The sequence below is a fragment of the Capsicum annuum genome, unplaced genomic scaffold (genome assembly GCF_002878395.1).
Source record: "Capsicum annuum cultivar UCD-10X-F1 unplaced genomic scaffold, UCD10Xv1.1 ctg998, whole genome shotgun sequence".
Classification (NCBI taxonomy): Eukaryota; Viridiplantae; Streptophyta; class Magnoliopsida; order Solanales; family Solanaceae; genus Capsicum; species Capsicum annuum.
This window is the reverse complement of record NW_025896076.1, coordinates 2661361-2683744: the sequence shown is the minus strand read 5'-3', so window position 1 is coordinate 2683744 and position 22384 is coordinate 2661361. Positions and strand designations below refer to the sequence as shown.

General features: G+C 31.5%; 1 long non-coding RNA gene across 1 annotated transcript; it reads right to left on the bottom strand.

The window, feature by feature from the left end:
• Positions 1–20671: 20671 nt before the first annotated feature.
• LOC124895833 lies at positions 20672–22136 on the bottom strand. Its single transcript, XR_007051898.1, has 2 exons — positions 21829–22136; positions 20672–21285 (listed from the first exon to the last, which is right to left on the bottom strand). It is a non-coding gene; the product is annotated as an uncharacterized LOC124895833 (long non-coding RNA).
• Positions 22137–22384: the final 248 nt, after the last annotated feature.

The window sequence follows — 22384 nt, the reverse complement described above, 5'->3', positions numbered from 1 at the left end:
TAGGCTCGAACTGTAGATGTGGATTGTGGTGATAAGAATAGTAACTTAATATTTATGATACATATTTTGTGAGAGTAAGTAATAGGCTTGATTTGATGTGTGTAATAGCCGAGATTGGCAACTTGTGGAATAATGAGTGGACAATTGTGATGTATATGCATACATGAGAACAAATGAAAAACAATGAATTGTGGTTTAAACATTAAGTGGATAAGAGCGTGAGTATATAATGATAAGTTGAAACCCCAGGTAGCATGTTGATAGATAATGTTTTATGTGTATAAGTATCTTGCATACATAGTTTGTGTTCTTGAATTTTGCAGTATGGAGAAGTTTGGGGAGTTGTTGCATAGTGTTCATTAAAGTTGAACTTGAGGAAATATAGGTAGACAATATGCACCTTTGGTATAGTTTGACAAAATTTTTTATGTTGTGAGTTATGTGATTAGAGGTGTAATGTTAGTACTCGAAGGAGTTGAAGATTGAATATTAAGTGTTTAGAAGCATGGATGTCTATGCCCACGATAATGTTAGCCATAAGTCGATGACTTTGGGGATTGGAGAAAGTTATGATTAGTTCCCCTGAAGGGGGAGGTCCTAGAAAGAAATTTGGGTGTTGTTATTAAAACTATTGAGGGGAGTTGTGCTCAAGTTTATACGCCCCCCCCCCCCCCCCAATTGTGATTAGAATTGTGGTTATAGATTTTATGAGGGGGTATTTTCTCAAGCCTAGGATTGTGACTTTGATCTAAGGGGGAGATGATGAATTAAGGCAGTTCTCGAATTTCCTTGTAGTGTCAAGTTTCTGGTAAGAATCATGCTAAATCTATTCCTATTCAAGCAAGCTCCTCCTACTTCAAATTAATGAGGACATTCTACTTATGTCTTATGTATTGAAGTCATGCCTATGCCTATGGTCCGAGTTTGTATGCAACTTGTGTTATGATCTTATCTCTAAACTAGAAGCAATGATATCTCAGTAACCCAATCCTTCAAGTGTTCAAAGCCATATGTTATGTTGCTCATGATCCATAAAAATCTATGTCTCGCAGCATACTTGGTCCTAAGAAAATATGTTTTCTTTTTGTCACCGATTCATTCTATGTCGGGTTTAGCTAAAGTGATAAAGTTCATGCAAACTCATGACTATCTCAGCTTTGAAAATGAGAAGTAATATCTTCAAGTGGAAATCCTTGTCTCAGTCGTTGACCCCTTGAGTTTCGCCTTCATGTTATACCGCTTATGATATATGTTCACATGTTTCTCAGTATGCCCAGTCCTAAGAACTCATGTTGTGTAGGATTATGTCCAAATGACTCTCTGTTCATGATCCAGACACTTGATATATGGAGAACTTCATGATTGTAACATATCTTCACCTCATGTCCCACCTTGAGTAGATCAGCAAATATAGGTTATGATTGAGTAGTGTTTATCCCATGCATGATGATTATGGTCGGGTCCCTTGATGACCCTCCAAATGATAGTAGTTATGGAAGAGTAGTAGTGATTTAGGAAGGGGGAGTAGATGTTCTTGAATGTGAAAATTTTCATGTGACTTCCTTAGTCAAGGTTATAGGTAATGGAGAAAAGAAGGAGATGGACTTTCATTATGTGAAATAATTGGGAAACAGGTAAGTGGCAAAAATATTTGTGAGAGTGATTGAAATTGTTGGTTTTGGTGGAAGATCCATGAAGTTGGTGTAGTAATAATAGGCTTGAATGTTGTGATTGATAAAAATACAAACCAACGTGCTATGTGGTTAGTACACCCTGAATTTAACACTCAAGTGTGTTTGATGGTAGTGATAAGGTGAAATAATATTCTTAATGGGATGTAGAGTACAGGGTCCCCTTAGCTTAAGCTAGCACCTCTTTTCTACTAGTTAGGCTTCAACATAGAAGAACCATGTAGTGGGACTCAAACTCTTGTAGTTAGATGTGTGATTGTAGAAATGTAAGATGGAAAGGACAAAGTATGTCATTTAATGTTAGGGCATAGCCGAGTAGTGCCTTTATGTTTAAGTCTGATCGTTGTATCACGAAAGGTGGAGAATGCTTTTATCCCTGTCTTCTGCGAAATCTTATTTCATGATTAGTACCAACGTAAATCAGGCTTATGATCACCAAATAAATTCATACCCTATGTTGTGATGATTATGATTCCTAGAACTCCTGTGCAACGTCATCTCTATGTCAATTCTTATTATCTCACGCTTCGTGCTCACTCATTTCACTAAGGTTTATCTTGAAGCTCGTTTGATGCCTTTGGATATTTTGTTAAGGAAAAATTTTCAATGCGAGGTTACGTTTTTTATTTTACACTTTTAGAGATTCAACAAGTCCCTACCCATCATTCGGGAATGAATGATCCCAAGGGGGAGATAATGTAACTCCCCACATTTTTTAGCTAGAAATCGAACCATCGTTCCTATATGTGTAAACTTTAATCCCATTATTTATATTTAAATTAACATTCCATTATCTTTATTCTAGTGTGTGAAGTGGTTATGATGTGAAAAATGTTCATAAAAATCACTTATAACAAAATTGAGCTAAGAATCTTTGATTCGTCCAAAGTTTGGAATTCGATTCTACAAGAGTCAATTCTGAAATTGTATAACTTTTGATGTATGTGGAATTTTTCAACTCAAGACCAATCAAATTGTAGATAACTGAGTCAGCTTTTGAACGACACCAGTTTCACCTTGATCCAATACCCGAACGATAAGTTATGATCATTTTCGTCAACACCAGTAAGCCACCGCAATTAGACTTAATCGCGATAAGCCACCAAAACACAATCCAGGTATGAATTTAATGTATAAGAGGAAATTAAGTCTTTCCCCTCAAAACAAGTTGTAAAAACATGAGTTAAGATGTTGGTTTAAGTGTTATTTTCCCATTCTCTTTCACTTTTCTCTCCAAGAAACCCTAACCTAATCCCAAGAACAAGATTCAACTCTTCTTCCCCAACGATCAAGAATTCAAGCCTTTCAATTCATGATTCTCAAGAAAAGTTTCAAGATTGGGGTTCCATTATTCAAACTAAGGAACTTAAGGTACGTGGGAATATCCTAAACCCCATGGGCATGGATTTACTATTTTCGAATTAGTTTTAAAGATTATATATGTGTATATACGAAATTGTTTCAAGGTCATTGATAAACTTGTATTGAAAATATTTCATCTTGATGAAGTGTTGCAAGAATTATGGTATGAATTCCTAAACTCGAAATGTTTTTCTGGTGTGACCATGTGATGTTTAGATTGTGAAATTAAATGAGAGCATGGGATATGTAATTTCCTCTTTTGCTAAGAAATTCATCGATTTTACATGTTGAGAATGGGGTATTAATTGCTAACTGTTTGAGCCTGTTATGTACAAATTGAATTGTCTTTATGAGATAATGAAATGGATGTTTTACTTATTTTATAAGTGATCATGTTCCCCAATAATAATTGTTTTTGAATTGACAAAAGAGATGACCATCGTAGATAAAGTATTGAAGAGAGAAAGTGGTTTGTGTTCATGTTCTTTCAAGTATGAACTTGTGCATGATTTTAAATGTTTAGGGCAGTCAATAATACTTTTTTTTAAAATAAGAAAGGGCAGTAGATGTGTTGTGACATGGCTTGCAAATCTAGGTATGACGATACCCTATTATGATGTGCTCAAAACAGAATAAGAAAGAAACAACCTTTCAAAGAAGTATGTTTTAATAATCTAAAATTGGGCTTAAGAGAGTTAGACGGTTATCCAAAGAAGGCATGAGTCTAGATAACTTATTGACCAAAACCATGATTTGTTGAAACGGGTTTATGTTACCTAAAAGGGAAATTTTATGTTGGCAACGACCCTATGGCATAGTAGATAAGCAAATACTCCAACCCTTGTGGCAAATTTGGGTTAGGAGCTTGGCCGCCGAGTCAAGGGTGTATTTCATATAGCCCGTGGAATTATAGATTGTCGGGTGTACCATCTAGCTCAGAAGAGAAGAAAGAGTAGTGTCATGCTATGCAGAATGTGTTTTGAAAGATTTAGATTATGCCTATGTGTTTTCAACTGTTTTAAGATAACATGTATTTATGAAACGCTCTCACCTATGTTATATAAATGTATTTTGTTTTTGGATTGTTCTACGGACTAGTACATTTGTATTGACCCTTATATTTCAGGATCTAAGGCTCAGTCCCGAGGTCCCGCTAAGCAGTAGATCGGTCTTATCAGGCATTTAAAGTTGGTGAGCCTTCTTTGTTTCGGAAGGTCTTGTTCCATGCTATATTATCATTTGGTTTTTAGTTCATAGTCCGATCGGGGGCCTTGTCCTAATTTCAGATAGATGTGTTTTCGTATTGTTAAAGATTTCACAGACTGGTGTTAGATGTTCTTGGAATGTTGTAATATTCGATTCATATTGTTCAGTTGAAGTAAGAGAATGACCATGTTTTCGTTTTGCTATGTTTTCCGCATTTCCTTAGTATAAATGAATTGTTTATATGATTGCCAGTTAGAGAAGGGCTCTCGGGCCTTCATGGTTCGGGATGCTCGTCGCGGCATGGGCCTCGGTTCGGGTCATGACATGTACTCATGCTATTTTTTCTTAATGCGATTCATATTTTTAAGGAAAAAGCCTCAAATATGTCTCGAACTATTAGAAATGATTCATTTATGTCACAAGTTAAAAGTTTGATTTATTTATGCCACTATCGCTACAAAAAAGATGGATTCGTGCTTTGGCTTTGGTTATTTAGACCTCTAATAAGAGGTCACTTGTCAAAAATATTGACTACAAAAGCTAAAGTTTTTGTGGGATTATTAAGGTGCTAAAAAGTCTTTGAAATGGTTAGGTCCTTACTTATCATTTGGTACTTGCTAGAGTTTTACAAGATATTACAACACTGTACAAACAAGTTAAGACCATCTCCAACCATCCTTTATTTCAGACTCTAAACATATATTTGGAGGGTTGAATAGTGTTTCTCTAAATTTGGAGATGCATTATTCATCCCCTTTATTTTACTTTTCGATTAGCATATTATTATCTATATTATATAATATTTTTTGAATTTAACATATAAATTATATAGGACCATTAATTAAGTCCTTACTATTCATAATTATTTTTCTAATGTAATATTTTTATCATATTAATATTTTTATTTTTATTTTCCATTAATATGAATAATATATAATAATTGCTGCAATTTATGTTATTTAAACGTTAGGGGAAAAAATAATTAATATTACATGATTTTGAAAAGAATATGTATTTATAGGATCATATATAAGGTTAAGTGTCTCTAAAATTGATGCATCAATGCTAAGAATTGAATTTGAATGTGTGGGAGTGTAAGGGGGACGTGGATAGTATGTGGGATAGGGATGCCAGTTGCATTAATGAGACTGCTAGAGAGATATTGGGGGTCTCGAGGGGCCAGCCTGGTTATCACCCGGGGTACTGGTGGTGGAATGAAGAATTTAAAAAAGATGGAGACTAAGAAGGTACCGTATGCTAAGTTGGTTGGGATTAAGGATTGAGAGGAGAGACGGGCGAACAAGGAGGAGTACAAGGTCGCTAGGAAGGAGGCTAAGTTGGCAGTTATAACAGCTAAGACCACAGCTTTTGAGAGCTTGTATGCGGGATTAAAGGAGAGAAGCAGGGAAAAGAGGTTGTATAGGCTTGCTAAGGCTAGGGAGCATAAGGCCTGTGACCTTGATCAAGTGAAGTGCATTAAGGGAAAGGATGGTAAAGTATTGGTGGAGGATGTTCACATTAGGAGGAGGTGGAAGTCGTATTTCCATAGGTTCTTGAATGATAAAGGGGACAAAGACATTTTGTTAGGGGAGCTACAGCGCTCTAGGAGGTGTCGTAATTTTGGTTAATATAGGTGTATTAAGGTTGAGTAGGTCTTTGAGGCTACTCGTATAATGCATAGGGGTAGGACGACGGGGCCTGATAAGATTCCGATGGATTTATGAAAATTTTCGGGCAGGGAAGGTTTGAGGTGGTTGACCGGTTTGTTTAATGGCATTTTTAGGACTGCAAAAATTCTAGAGGCTTGGAGATGAAGTACAATGGTTCCTTTATACAAAAACAAGGGTGGCATTTAGAGTTGCAACAACTATAGGGGCATTAAGTTGTTGAGTCACACTATGAAGATTTGGGAGAGATTGGTTGAGCGGAGGATGAGGAGGAGCATGTCTATTTCAGAGAATCAATTTGGATTTATGCCTGACCGCTCGACGACAAAGGCAATTGACTTGGTGCGGAGACTAGTGAAGATGTATAGGGAGAGAAAAAGGGACCTCCATATGGTTTTCATCGACCTGGAGAAGGCATACGACAAAGTTCCTAGGGAGGTTCTTTAAAGATGCTTGGAGGCTAGAGAGTTGCCGATGACGTACATCAGAGCGATTAAGGACATGTATGATGGAGCGAATACTCGGGTGAGTACAGTGGGAGGGAAGTGAGAGCATTTCCCTATTTTGATAGGGCTACACCAGGGATCAACACTTAGTCCGTTTCTTTTCGCCGTAGTGATGGATATTTTGACGCGGTATATTCAAGGAGAGGTGTCGTAGTATATTCTTTTTATGGTTTATGTAGTCTTAATTGATGAGATCCGAGTAGGTGTTAACGATAAATTAGAGGTGTGGAGACAAACCCTAAAATCTAAAGGGTTCAGATTGAGTAGGACTAAGACGGAGTACTTAAAATGTAAGTTCAGCGATGTGACTCGGGAGGACGAGGTGGTAGTGAAGTTGGATTCGCAGGTTGTGTGTAGAATGGATAGATTTAGGTATCTTCGGTCTATGATTCAGGGAAATGAAGAGATTGATGATGATGTCACGTACCATATTAGGGCGGGGTGGATGAAATGGAGGCTTGCCTCAGGAGTGTTGTGTGATAAGAAGATATTTCCCAAGCTTAAAGGCAAATTCTACAGAGTAGTGGTCTGTCCGGCCATGTTGTATGGTGCAGAGTGTTGGCCGATCAAAAACTCTAACATCCAAAAATTGAAGGTAGAAGAAATGAATATTTTGCATTGGATGTGGATTTACTAGAGGTGACAGAGTTAGGAATGAGGTTATTTGAGTAAAGGGAGGAGTGCCTCGATGGAGGACAAAATGCGGAAAGTACGGTTGAGATGGTTTGGGCATATGATAAGAAGGAGCATGGATGCCCCAGTTCGGAGGTATGAGAGGTTAGCTTTGAATGGTTCAGGCGGGGTAGAGGTAGGCCAAAGAAATACTGGAGGGAGGTGATTAGACAGGACTTGGAGCAAATACAACTTACTGAGGACATAACCCTAAATACGAAAGTTTGAAGAACTCCGATTAGGGTAGAAGGTTAATGCGTGGAGGTGAGTCGTAGCAAGTAGTTAGGTGCACTTTGGGGTAGCTTAATAGTGGTTATATATCTTTGCTTATGGGATGGAGTCTCTAGGTAGGTGAGTTGGGGAGGTGGGTGTTTGCGATCGGTTAGTATATCGTACTACTTTGTGGGTGCCTTATTTCTTATTTTTGTTATTTCATCTTGTTTCATGTTTCTTGTTGCATGTTCCAGCTTTCTTGTTTTATTATTATCCTTATCTAATGTCTCTGTATCTTGAGTCGGGGTCTATCGGAAACAACCTCTCTACTTCTTCGAAGGTAGTGGCATGGACTGTGTATATTTTACCCTCCCAGACCCACTTGGTGGGAACTCACTGGGTATGTTGTCGTAAATAAACTAGTGAAATGAAGTTGTTTGATTAAAATTTTTACCCAACAACAATAGTAAAAATTAAGACCAAATGCTAATTATTTATCATGAGAAATTTTATCTAAATTAACAGGCAGTGGCTAATTAAAATGATCGTGATGAGGTTACATCTACTGTTCAGTTAGGCCAACATTTGCATGCCCTTTCTCCCTGCATTAAAGATTAAATAATTTCAAAGTAATATTAGGAAAACATATTCTAAAAGGTAATTTAATGTACCAAACAATTTAATGAATTCCTATATAGTCATCACATATTCTCAAACAATATACCTTAATAGTTTACTTCAAGATTGTCTTCTCCCATCATCTCTGCAACATATTCCTTTTATCTTAAAGGCCGACTCTTCAAGCTGAGGGCTATCCCACACTGAGATGAACTTTAATGAAGCAATATCCCCAAAACTCTCTAGGATCTCTATAATCTTAGTATAGTCTTCTATTTCTAATTCCTCAAGTAGGGGAAAGGATTCATCCACAATAACCTGCCATTTAGAAAAATACATATTATCCAATGATAGAAATTTGAGATTCTGGAATGTGACTTGTTCCATGTTCCATTCTTTTTCTCCCTGGATACTTGTATTCCATAGTCTCAACTTTTGAAGGTTGGGAAGTTATCTCCCAATTCTTGACAGTGTATCGGATGTTAGATCGAACCCACTCAACTTTAGTTTGTTCAAACTCGAAGGTAAGTGGAAATCAAATTGATGTACAAGTGTACGCCCACAGCACATAAACCTTACATCCACTGTTTCAAGTTTTGTAAGGACAAACAATCTTGGAAAATAAATTTTCTCTTCTGCTGAACAATCCACACAAAATTCAAGGGTTTGAAGACTGGGAAACCTTTGCAAAATATCTTCCAAGTCTACCAAATAAGCAATCTTGAGACGCATTAACGTAGTCAGATTCTCTAACTTTATTGGTTTGTCAATATCCGAATCAAAGACAGAATAATTATAGATGTCCACATGTCGTAGCTTTACAAGACTCCAGATACTAGGTGATAATACCATGTTTGATACCCTGTTAATCAACTTCAGAGTTTCTAGATTGCAGAGGTTTGAAAATGATGGAGGGAGAGCTTTTGCCTCCATCTGAATGATTAATCATCTCAAATGAATAAGCATGCCTATTTCATTTAGCAAAGAATCTATCAACTTTACGCTCGTCAGGTCCAACATTTTAAGAAGTCTCAGGTGTCTAATATGAAAGTTGTAGGGAAGAACACAGCCATACGGATATTCAAGTTTCACAGAGAGGAGGTGTTTTGCAGAAGGATTTTTCTTTTCTAGAGTGAACAGGAAAGGAACTGTCTTTTGATGTTTATTATAATGAAAGGTCATTCGACGTAGCATCAGATCTGATGAAGAAGAGGAAGATAGAACAGTTGAACTCATCAAGTCAGACAACTTTTCATTTCTAGCTTTTATCAAACAAAAATCATGCACAAGATCATGAATTTGTCATCTCTATTTCCTACCACCTCTCACTATTACCAAGCTACTAGAAATTAACTCATCCACATAGACGTCTATTACTTTTCCACACACTTCAAATCAGTTGGCTCCACAAGTCCCTCATGACACCATAAATCTTTCAACTCAGAGATTTCAGTATCTTTGTCCTTTGGATAACTTGCAAGGTACAGAAAGCACAGCTTTAGGTGATCTGATAAATGGTCATAACTTAATTGGATAACCTTCACTGCTTTCTTTTCATCATTAAAAATAAAGGAACTCAAATTATTGAGAACTTCAAGCCACAAAGCCTCTTTTTTTTCCTTCCTCGAAATGACTCCACCGATCAAATCAAGTACCAACGGAAGCCCACCACACTTTTGGGCTATTTTTCGTCAGACATCAGGGAAATGTTCTTATCCGAATACCATTTTCTCTAATAGCTCCCAACTTTCCCAGCAATCAAAGATCAAGAGGATCACTGTGGTATTTTCCATGTAAAACCACTTCCTTTTTTCAGCTGGTTAAAATGACTCTGCCTCCTTTCTGAAATTCAGATGGAAAAGGTCTTGTTAGCCCATCCCATATTACAGTATCCCACAAGTCATCCAATACAATAAGTTACCTCTTTCCAAACAGTCATTTTTATAGCTTATCTGCAACTTCATCATCTATGTCATTCTCACCGACTCTTTCTTTCAAACTAATAACTTCATTGAAAATTTTTTGCAATATCTTTTTCTCATTAGGTTCCTGATCGACTGTGCACCAAGAACGAACTTCAAAATGACCAACATCATACTTGTCATAATATACTCTATAAGCCAGAGTGCTTTTTCCAATCCCTGGCATACCAACTATGGAAATGACATCTATCTCATTTGGTCCACTCATGAGCTTCCTAATTATCCACTCTGTCTCCTCCTCAAAACCTACGATTATTTTACCAGCTATTGATGAATTGCTTTTAACTGGCTTGTTGGGAGAGTTTGCAAAGCTGATACTTGTGTTCTTGAGATCTTCTTATCTACCTCTTATCAATTGATGAATTTATAGCTGGTCAATCCCACGCATGTTCAATTGTCTTATGCTCAATGCAACCACTTACTTTCAGCCCATGGAAATTTCTTAAATTGTGAAATACATTCTGAAGAAGTTTATATTGAGTCATTGATGGGAAAATTAACTCAGCATGGACCTTGGGTAGATAATGGAGATTCACAAGGAGCGCATCCAAAAGTTCAACCAACTAATCCTCAGTCATGGTGCCACTTGATTCAGAATGATGAACTGTGAATGAACTTTTGATATTTTCAAAGAGGCGAGGAACAATATGATCTTTTAATTTAACCAGCATGCCATCTCCGCGCTGATGAAAAAGTGACTGAACCAGATCATAAACCTCATATGATATGCAAGACATTTCAGCATTAGAACCATCGGAAATGTAATAACAAAGCTGTAAACATGCCGACAAAAATGTCAGCTCCAATTTCAGTTTTTCAATTTGATACATGTCAAGAACAGTTTGATCTTCATTGTTTAACATCTCTATAAAATCAAGAAGATTCATAATGTCCTCGCGAAGCAAATCTGATAATACCTGATAAAAGAGCAAATGTGTACAAAGCTTTCAGTGCCACATACTCGCCATGACAAAATTTACTCTAATTTAACAGGCAACTAACATAAATGTAGAGTGACTTCTTCAAAATAGCTTACTGCATAAACTAAATATTTTTAGCAAAAAGCAAGGGTAAGATTTCTCAAAAGGTCACTCAACTAATAAAAACTGTTCGAGAAAGTCACTTTCCTTTTTTTGTAAGAGTAAAATTACTCTAATTTTATCATTTCACCTACAATGTCACTCCAGTTATTTTCCCATCCATTGAAGAAGTATATTATCTAGAAAAGATGCTTTAATATAACGGATATAGTTTAGTCATTTTATTTTCAACACTGTTAGAGTCCCACACATGTTGAACAATGGTTTGGTGGTTTTCATGTATGGCCTTGGGAAATCCTCCACTCTTGAGCTAGTTCTTGGGTTAAGTTAGGCCCAACTGCCAAATCGTTATCAGCACTATTTTGCACATCAAACCGAACCATAAAAATGACACGTTACCTAATCTGAATCCCCACCCTTAAAATAATTTATTCCGATGGAAAAAAATTATTTTTCTTATATAGAAACTACATGAAACTTTTTTTTTAAGATGATTAACATGTTTAAGTCGATTAAGCTCCATAAAAAAATGAGTAGACATACAAGACTAAATTAATAATGTGAAAATTAAAAAAAATTATGAGTAAATGTTGTATATTATACTGATAGAGTCATGAAGTGCGGTCCATTATTCATGGGAAAGCAGAGCTGAGATGAGTGTGCAGGGGCTTTCGAAAAAACATTCTTGAGATCTTTTCTTAGGAGTTCAATATTTTCCAGCATGTTTAGACTTGCACCACTTGTTTCTTTTAGATACTCTTCATTCCTTGAGTTCTCTGCTAAGTTGCGTACAAGAGTGGGTACTTCCCAAATGAGCACTCCAACATGTGCCAAGAGAACAAATAATTTGTCATGATGATTAACATCAAAGGGAACATCAGAAAGAATAATCAAAAGGAACTCTATCATGACATTAGTGTTTTGAGTTGAGGTGACAGGAGTAATAGCATTAACCATGTACTGTTGTAGATGAATCAAATATTCTCTAAGAATGTCTAGAGAGGCTTCTAGTAGCTTCTTAATGAAGCGTCCAAATTCTGCTGACTTTGAACCTATCAAATTTTTAGAAGATATATGCATAACCTCCAGATCAACAGGTATAATCTCCACTAGCAGATTTGCTAGCTTGGAATTAAATTGATAGACATCTTCATCTGTTTCCTCTAATTCATCAAGACAATAATCCAAAAGAGTAAAATAGAAGTTCACTACTTTCTAGGCCATAATTTGAAGATGAGGTAAGACATATTCAATCGTCTCATACTCAACACAACCATTTACCAAACCATGGAAATCTCTTGCATGGGGTGCGGATAACTTTAATAGATCTATTGTAGTTATGGATCTATTTTTATTTGTACGTGGATATATTAAATGGTATTTTATTAAATTTTTTACTGTAGTATTCTTTAGTTTTTTCTCTTAGTATTTTAAATATTCTATATCTTTTGGTCTAAAATATTCGACTAAATTCTCTTTCATAAGCATTTCTTCTAATCTTATTTCTTCCATATCTTGTCTCCAATATTTTAAATACTCATAGTTTATCATTTCTTTCTAAAGTAGTTGCTTGTTTACTAATTTTCGTGTAATATTCTATTCTAATTGTACTATAATTTATATCTGAATTAAGGTTATTAATGTTATTAATTATCTCTCTTTCTTCTTCTCTTAATGAGTTTTTTATGTTATATAAACTTTTATCTGTATTTTTTTCTAAATTTTTTAAGGTTTCTTTTATCCATATTAATTTTTCTTTTAGATTTTTCATTACTTCTTTAAGTCGGTTTCTATAATTAATTTCTTCATATAGGTCACTTTGGTTTTCTCTAATTTTTGTAATATATTCTAACATTTTAGTCTAAATAATATCCATCTGAGTAATTATCTAGGTATAGTTATTCTATCCAATTTATAATTTCAATTCCATAGTCTGATATTTTTTCTAGTAATATTCTCTTAATATCTATAGTTTCTATATTTCTAAGTATATATAAGATTAATATTTTAAGATTATATGTCATTTAAAATTGGTTAAATACTTTATTATAATATTTTTTAGTTTTTTGTTTTAATCTCATTAATTCTTCAATATTTTCACTGAGAAATTGTTTATATTTTATATCCATTTTTCAATATTCTAAATATATGTAATTTATCATAGTTGATGTGTGGGTTTGGTATGTAAGTATTTATAAGAGTAGTTAGGTAGGTGTGGTATATAATTAATTCTAGTCATAAAATATCTATCAAATATTTTTTTCAATATGATTTTCTTATATCTACTATTTCAATAATCTTAAGTACATATAAAACAAGTATTTTAAATTTATCTACCATTTTGTCAGATAAATAAGTATTCATTTTTCATATGATGATTTTTCAAAATATTTCCTTTAATCATACACATAACAAAATATGATCATTTTAGATAACTATATACTAGATTATTCTTAAATAACATATTCTTTGATCACTATTAGCATGGTAATCTGGATATTTTCCCTTAAACAACACCTCTACTCTGGCTACTCCCCTATCACGACTTTCTTACCTCACCGGCTTCACCTTTAGGATGGCATAGTTCTTAGGGACTTTTCTCCTTTTCCACTTTGCTAATAAACTTCTTAACATGCTATTTTTTGAATAATTCTATTATAAAGCAACTAACATGAACTTATTTTATCATATCATGATTGTTAGAAATTTATGAATTTAGCTATTCATAATAGTAAATGAATATACTTGTTCCGATAGATTTGATGATTCTAAGCTTTGTTCCTCCATAAATTTTTCTATTGAAATATACCTTTTTTTAAATAATCAAAATATTTATTGTAGACAAGAGAGAGTTTTTGCTTCAACACATGAAGGCTTGCTTCTTTATGCCTTCGATGCCTTTCATTTATAATGAGAAACTTTACAAAAGTTTTCCTATTTATTTTACACGTATTTTACCTAATTCTTTACAAAAGCCTTCAAAAATTATTTCTCTAACCTAATTTACAAGAAAGTTTTTAAATAAAACAAAATCATAAATGCTTTTGGCTAAAAGGTCAAAAAGCCTAGAAAAACTAATCTATCAAAAAGTCTTTACAAACTTTATACAATATATTTTATGTAAGAAAATTGTGAAAGTTTGTTACATGTCGCTTTCACAATTTCAATAGCTTGTCTTTTATCTCCATTATTTTGCTTCGTAGCTATCTCTTTTTTGTCGTATCTGTTGCTTCCTATCTTCTTGTTAGTGTAGCATCACATCTGAAATAAAGTTGTGTCTGCCACTACACCTGCTACATATGTGATCATTGTATTTTTCGCCAACCTTTTCATAAAATTGTTCCATAGCTTCTTCTGAAATAATTCTTTTTTTGATAGATCTCGTTAATGGTTGTTCTTCTGGTCTGAGGAGTGCTAATCCCCATTTCCTAAGTTCTTTCATGTCTTGATTTTTAACTTCTTTACAAGTTGAATAAACTAATGTTTGATTCCTCGAGCTATATATCCAAATGGGTTTTTGATTTGAATAATTATTAAGTAATTCTGATAATATATTATTAAGTCCAATAACTCTTTTGTTGCGGTAAAATCCTGGTATCTGTGTCTTTGGTATCTCGTCTTGTTCACATATTTCTTCTGGAATAATACAATCTCTGGTCATACCTATCTTGATTACTGTAATAGTCTGTTTAACTTTATCAAACAATATTTCGGCTGGGGCGGTATAAAATCGAACATAAAATAATTGTCCGTTAGTAATTCTCTTGTAGATCATAAATCCATTGTGAATATCAGGAATTCCTTCTAACTCTTCTCCAGTAGTTGTGTAAACTATAGATAATAATTCATAATAGTAACATGATTTGATTAAATTTGAACTTGTACCTGTAAAAGCAATAAGTTTATTGTAATTCTGGCATTTTTGGGTAATATATCCTTTTTGCTGTGCGGCTAGTTCTTCACTTTGAATAGGTTTGCTATTTAACATGGTTTGTAAGGTATATATATTTATTTTCAATGTATTTTCGGGCAACATAGTTGTATGTCTGTTTTTCTTGGTTAAGTGATTCAGAATATGTATGCATTTGGGGAGGTGCAAATAATTCTGATCTTTGTATATTTGGTGTATATAGTTTTGAAAATATCTGGTTGAGGTTGTAATTCTTTTTCTTTGGTATTTCAGGTTTATTTTGAGTGACTATATTTTTCCCTTTAGATATATCTCCTGCGCCTGCAGCTGTAACTGTAATTTCATTCGTAATTTGAGTTTTTAGGTGTTTCTCATCGTCACCTTCTAGGTCTAGTTTTTTAATGTGCTCTTCCTGCACAGTATCTTATTTTTTATAGTGCTCAACCTGCACTTTTACATTTGTAACTTCATCAGTTAGTATAATAACTCTTTCTTGTAATAACTTCATTTGCTCAAACATTTGAAGTAATAAATCAGTCTGGGTATCTTTGGCATCAGCCTCTTCCATTGATAAATCAGTTTGAGAAGCTTTGTCTTGATAAGTAATCTGCAATAACATTTTTACTAGTATTGATCACTTCAATCGTAAATGTAAAATTCAGTATATTTAATACTAGTCTCCGAATTTTCTTCATCGTAACTGATTTCTATATTTTTCTCGTTAGCCACCATCATACCTATGTGTTATCTATTCTTACAATAAATTTGTTATATACAATATATGGTTCAAATTCTAATAGGCATTTATATAATGAACATAATTCTTTTCTATTTATTTCCCATTTAATTTCCGTTTCATTAAATGTTCCTGAATAATATCTACAATGATGTTCTATTTTTTCATTTCGTATTTGTATTTAAGTATTCCTCCATAACTATATTAACTTGTATCTGCTTCTACTATATATGTAAAATTTTTATTTTCGTTTGGGAATTATAATTTTGGTAACTCTTTGCAAAGTATTTTTATTTTCTGGACTTGTTTTTTATCTCCGTCGTTGTAATTATATTTGATATCTTTTTTTAAATTTTTTCTGTAATGGGTTTAGATTTTCTGCTAATTTTGGTATATATTCTCTTACTTGATTTACTAATCCTAAGAACGATTGTAATTTCTTTTTTGTATCTAATTCTTCTTTTAAATTTATTACTTTTTGTATTATATGTTGTCGCAGTTTTACTCCACTTTTATCGATTTGTATTACTAAAAACTCTATCTGATTTTTCATAATTTTTGCTTTTTTTTCACTTAAACTTATTCCTGATTTTTCTATTATATCTGTAAATTGTTCTAATAATTTTAAATGTTCATCTTTGGTTTTTGTATATAATAATATATCATCTATGTATACTATACAATTAGGTAATTGTTTAAAATAACTATCCATAAAGTGTTGATATTTACCTAGTGCATTTTTATATCCAAATAGTAATACATTCCATTCATAAAATCCTTGTCGTACTGTAAATGTAGTTAATTCCTTAGATTCTTCTTCTAACTTTAAGTGGTAAAATCCTGATTTACAGTCAAATTTACTAAAATAGTTATATCCTTATATTTGTCTTATTTTTAATATCTTATTTGGTATTGGATAATTATGTGTCATAGTTTTTGCATTTAAATTTCTATAATCAATAGTCATTCTACTTTTACCTCTTTTTTGTTCACTATGTTTATTTACTATAAATGCTGGACTATTATGTTTACTATTACTTTTTCGTATATATTGTTTCTCTAATAATTCATCTATATGCATTTTAAATTCTTTTAAATTATCAAAATTATATATTAATGATTTTTGAGTTATTATACTATTTTTATCTATTAATTTAATTTTTATAGTAGTTTTATGTTTTTTCCAATCCTTTTAATGGATCTTCACTATATAATCTTTCTAATTTGTTCTTAATTATTTCTATCTTATTTACTGAAAATATAGTTATTTCCTTTTTATTTATAAAAAATACGACTAGTTCTATAATGTCTTCAGTATTTTTTATATTTTCTAACTTTTGTGAAATTTTTTTACTTCCTTCTAACCAATCAGTTTTCTTTTTTATTTTATTAATAACTCTTTTTGGTCTTACTTTTTATTTACATGGTGTTGTAAACCACCAATCTATTTTAGTTATTATATGTGGGTATAATTTATCTAAAAATGGCATTCCTAAAAGCATATCTTTTGATATTAGTTCATAATTATAGATTTCTTCTATTGTTATTATTTTATCCCATATCTGTATTTTTACATTTTTAGCTTTATATGTAATTAAGCTTCCTTCATTATTAAATCCTTTGACTACTATTGGTGTTTTTAATTTATCCCATTTACTTTCTGGTAAACAGTTGTATCTACATAAGTTTGTTTCTGCTCCTGTATCTATCATAGGTGTATAATATCTATTATAATATCCTTCTAGAATTATTTTTACAAGTACATATATTTTCATATCATGTTAAAGTTCTTTTTACGAATAATCTTTCTTTATTATATGTTATAGACAATTGTGTATGTTCTATATTGTATGATTTTACTTGTTCTAACAATTTTATTCCTAATATTATGTCTGTGTTTTGCATTTCTTCCTTTATTTCGAATTCTATTTTTATTTTTCTAACTCCTATTATTACTATTATTATTATTATTTCTGTCGTATCTTTAATGTTTATTAGACTCCTTGGTAGATCTGGGCATATATCACTATTAGATTTTATTTCTTTACTTTTTACTAGATATTTTGCTTTATAATTTTCTTCTTGTCCTGTGTTTAAGAGTATTAAATATTCTTTTTCATTTATTGTTCCTGTTATATAATATTGATTTAAATTAACTATTGAAGTTGTTTCATAACTTGTTCTTTTTTATGAACTTGATGATTCTGTTTTTTCATGAGCTATTCTTTTTGATGTACTTATCCTATCATTTATTGTTTCTAAATCTTCTTCTATATCTATATTTTTGTAACTATAGTCATTATTATCAATTGTTTTTATGAATTGTTCAAAAGGACTTTCTATTTGTATTTTATTAATTTTATTTTTTCTTGTTATTTTATGTTTTGTTGTTAGTACATATAGATTTTTACATCTTTCTGTAAATATTTTACTTTTGGGGTTAGTTCTATACCTAATATTTTTCAATATAATACTAATGATTTATCTATATTTTTATCTGTTATTGCTACTGAATAATTTGCACTTATTATAAATCTAAATTTTTGGTATATTAAATTTCCTTTTATAGCGGTTATTATACTTTTTTCTATAGGTTTTATAATTCTATCATCTTCTAAATATAATTCTATTGGTGTATCTATTTCTTCTCTGAAACCTTCTTTTATTAATATCTCTGTTCCTCTAAGGTGTACATATTTTATTGAGTCTTTACTTTTTATATCGTTTATTTCTTTATTAATTATTCTTTTTGTTACTAGTGGTATGCTAGCTCTTCCTTTTGCATAGCTACAATCTATTACATGTTCCTTTTGACTTATTACGTAGTATTCTTCCTTTTTTCTACTAAATATATTTTTTATTGTTGGTATTTTAAATATTTTTTCTAAACTTAAGTTTAACTCTTTTCCTTTTATTTCGTCAAATATATTACTATCAAATATAATTGTTTGATCTGTTCCTTCTTCATTTAAATATTCTTCCTTTGTTATTATTTTTATATCTTCTTCAGTTATTTGGTTCATTTTTATATCTTCTTCAGTCATTTGATTCATTTAATTCACTATTTATTTCATTATCTGTTTCATTCTCCGAAATTTCATATATACTATCTTCACTTTCTAATTCATAATCTATATAATCTATCTGCATATATTCTGTATTTTCTATTTTTATTTCTGATATTTGTTTTTTTTTGGGTTTTTTGATAATTTACAATCTCTAGCTAAATATTCTAGTTTTCCACAATTATAACAAGTACATTCTTTTATAGATTTCTTTTTTCTATATGGGTTTTTATGTCTATAATTTTTTACATAATATCTTTTTCTTGGTTTCTTATATTTATATTTTGATTTTTTGTATTTCTTATATTTCTTATGTCTTTTTCTTTTCTTATAATATCTTTCTTCACATACAAATTGAGGTGCTATTTTATCTTTACAACATGCTAAATTTCTTATTAATGTTTTTTTCATTTTTATTTCTTCTCTATATTTTTTTCATATAGATTTCTATACCATTGTTGTAAAAAATTTATTCTTGCTCCTAGGGTATCTACTATTTTTGTTTCATCCCAATTCTTTATTATTTTTGAACTAAATGGTTCAGGTAATTTACTAAAATATAATTTTCGTATTTATTTACTTTCTTCTATATTATATGTTCCTTTATAATAATATTCTTTAAATGCGCATGTATATTCATCTATATAGCACATAATACATATTGCTAATTTTAACATTAAATTTCTATTCGTATCTTTTTCTTTATTTTGTTCTGCTTCTTCTGTTGTAATACTGCTAAATTCATCACTTATAGCTATTTCATATTTTTTTCAATATTTCTGTTGGTAATATTTTTGTAGGTGTTGATGTTCCTTCTATTTTTGTATTAGATCTTAATACTTTGTTACTTGCTTCGGCTAGGTTTAAAAGCCATAATTTTACTGTTTCTATTAATGTCTTTTCTATATATTCTGGTGTATTTATTGTATCTATTTATTATCTAATAATTGTTTTGACTTGTATACTACCCATAGTTGTATTATTTTATTTGTGTATGTTACACAGTCTAAAATTAAAAAGTTATAATTAGTTATTTGTCTTTGTGTCGGTGTCCATTTATTATATTCATCCTTTGGATTATATCTTTTAAAATTAATTTTGTAATTATAGGTTGGTTTTCTTATATCTGATATACTAGGTATTATATTTTTATCTAAAGTATTTACTTCTGTATTTATTAGTTCTAGATCTTCTTTATTAATTACTTATTATTTTTCATTAATTTCTAGTTTTCCTATGTTTTCTAGAATTTCTGTATATGTTTCACTATCTTCCGAATCATAATTATCTGTTTTTTCAGCATCTATTGTATTTATTTCTAATTCACTGGTTTCTGGTTCTTTATTTTTTATTTCTAATTTTTTTAAAATTGATTTATCTCAATTAATAATTTTTGTTCTTTATTTTTTTTCTTTCTGTCTATTTTCATATAAATCTTTTAGCATTTGTAGTTCTTTTTTTAATTCAGCAATCCTACTATATTTAGTTTCTTCTATTTTTCGTATTTCTTCTGTAGTTTGTTATTTTATTTTTTCTATTTTCTTTTTCCTATCTATCTCTTCGTTTTCTCTTTCTATTCTTACCGTGGCTGTCAACTTATCTTCTAATTTTAATTCTTCTTTTTTTAACATTAAATATAAATGTTCACCTATTTTTTTATACCTTCTTCCTAGATTGGAAAATACTACTTTTATTTTTAATCCTTCATGATTTTCATATGTTTTTTCATCTATTATAAATTCTTCTTTGTTCATTTTATTTAAATGTATATAAGTTGTGTTGATATATATTCTTCTTTGTGCATTTATTGAGTTTTTACTAACTCCAACAATTATGTTACACTGTAGTCTTTATATCCTTATTTTTAATTGTTTACGTTTTTCAGATATTATTTGTTTTAATTCTTTATATTGTTGTGGTTTTTGTACGTTATCCATCTAAACAAATTAAATATTATTTTGGTAAATATCTAAATTTAATTGTTTCATAATCAAATAAATTAATCAAATAAATCCAAATATATACTACTTTCGTCAATATGCTCATATTGAGTCAACTCAGAACAATACTTGTGTAGATATTGGAGATACATGACGATGGCATCCAAAAGTTCAACCAAATGATCCTCGGTCATGGTCACATCACTTGATTCTGCATTACTATATGAGCTAATACAACTTCTGACATTTTCCAAGAGGCGAGGAATCTCATGATCCATTAATTTAACCAGCATTTCTTCTCCACTCTGACGAAAACGTGACTGAACCAGATCATGAATCTCATTTGATATGCAAGACATGATTTCTTCATTACAACCTTCTGCCAAGAGATAGTGATAATGATGAAAAAATGCGGACACAAATGTCAGCTCTTCAATTCGATCCTTGTTAAGAACTGAAATTTGCACACATTCATTATCTAACTTCTTTATGAAATCAAGAAGATTGACCATGTCCTCGTGAAGTACAACAGACAACAACTGCCGAAAACACCAAATGTTGTTTCAAATTGCCCATCATAAATTTTCCTCTAAATTACAACAGGCAGCTAACGCAGGCGCAGAGGAGTTTCTCCATAAATAGCCTAACAGTTAAGCAAAATATTTGTCCTGTTACAGCTTAAATCATAAAGAGAGCATGTCAATAAAGATTTCTACTGATCTGTCCATCCACATACTAGTTAGTTACTCAGAGCACTGAAGTAGTATATTACCTAGACCAGATACTTTAATCCAAAATCAATGAAAAACGAATACATACGGACATAGTCATTTGATTTTCAACACTGTTAAGAGTCCTTTGCTGGTTGGAGAATGATCTGGTGATTTTCTTATATGAACTTAGGCAATTCTCACCTTATGAGCTAGTTTTGAGGTTGAGTTTGGTCCAACTTTCAAATTGTTATAAGCACTATTGTCTATTTTGCCCATCAAACCCAAGCATAAAAATGATATACGTTACCCTATTTGAATCACTGCCCTTAAAACAACTTAACCCAATGAAAAAGAAATTCATTTTTCTTGTTGAAGCTACATGAATTTTTTTTCATCATAATTAAGATGTTGAAGTTGATTAAGCTCCATAAAGAAACGAACATACTTACCAGACTAAGTTGAATATGCCAACTTTTTTTTTTAAAAAAAACGTGTTGTATGACATACCGATGAGCTATTTGCTTTCCAGTCCCTTCTTTCTCCTCATTTTTCTTTTCCTCTTTCCATGGATGTAGTTGTCACTAGTCAAGCCAAACTAGAGAAAAAGCTTGTGCTTCTATTTAGAGCCTAATACTTAAAATTTAAGAGACAAAAGTTTGAACCATATTTTCAACTTGGTGAAAGAATTAATTTTAAAATAGGAGAGGTTGAAGAATACACAACACACCTTCAAACTACAGCAAAACCGAGAGAAGTTGAAGTAAATAGCTAAAAGAGGAACATAAATCTACAATTTTGTCATAATAAAGTTGTTCTCCAAAAAGTAATAATCATAATAAAGTTGTGGTGCAAAAAAAAATCATATCATGATAAAGTTGTGCAGGGGATAAGATGAGCCCACTAAGTTGGTTTGAAAGAGTGTATAAGAATAATGCTGAATAGTGTATAATAATAATATTTATATTAGTAGTATTTGAATTAATTATGCTAATATTAATTATGCAGACAATATTTCTTACACACTACTTAGTTTGATGTATTAAAATTAAAATATAAAATATAA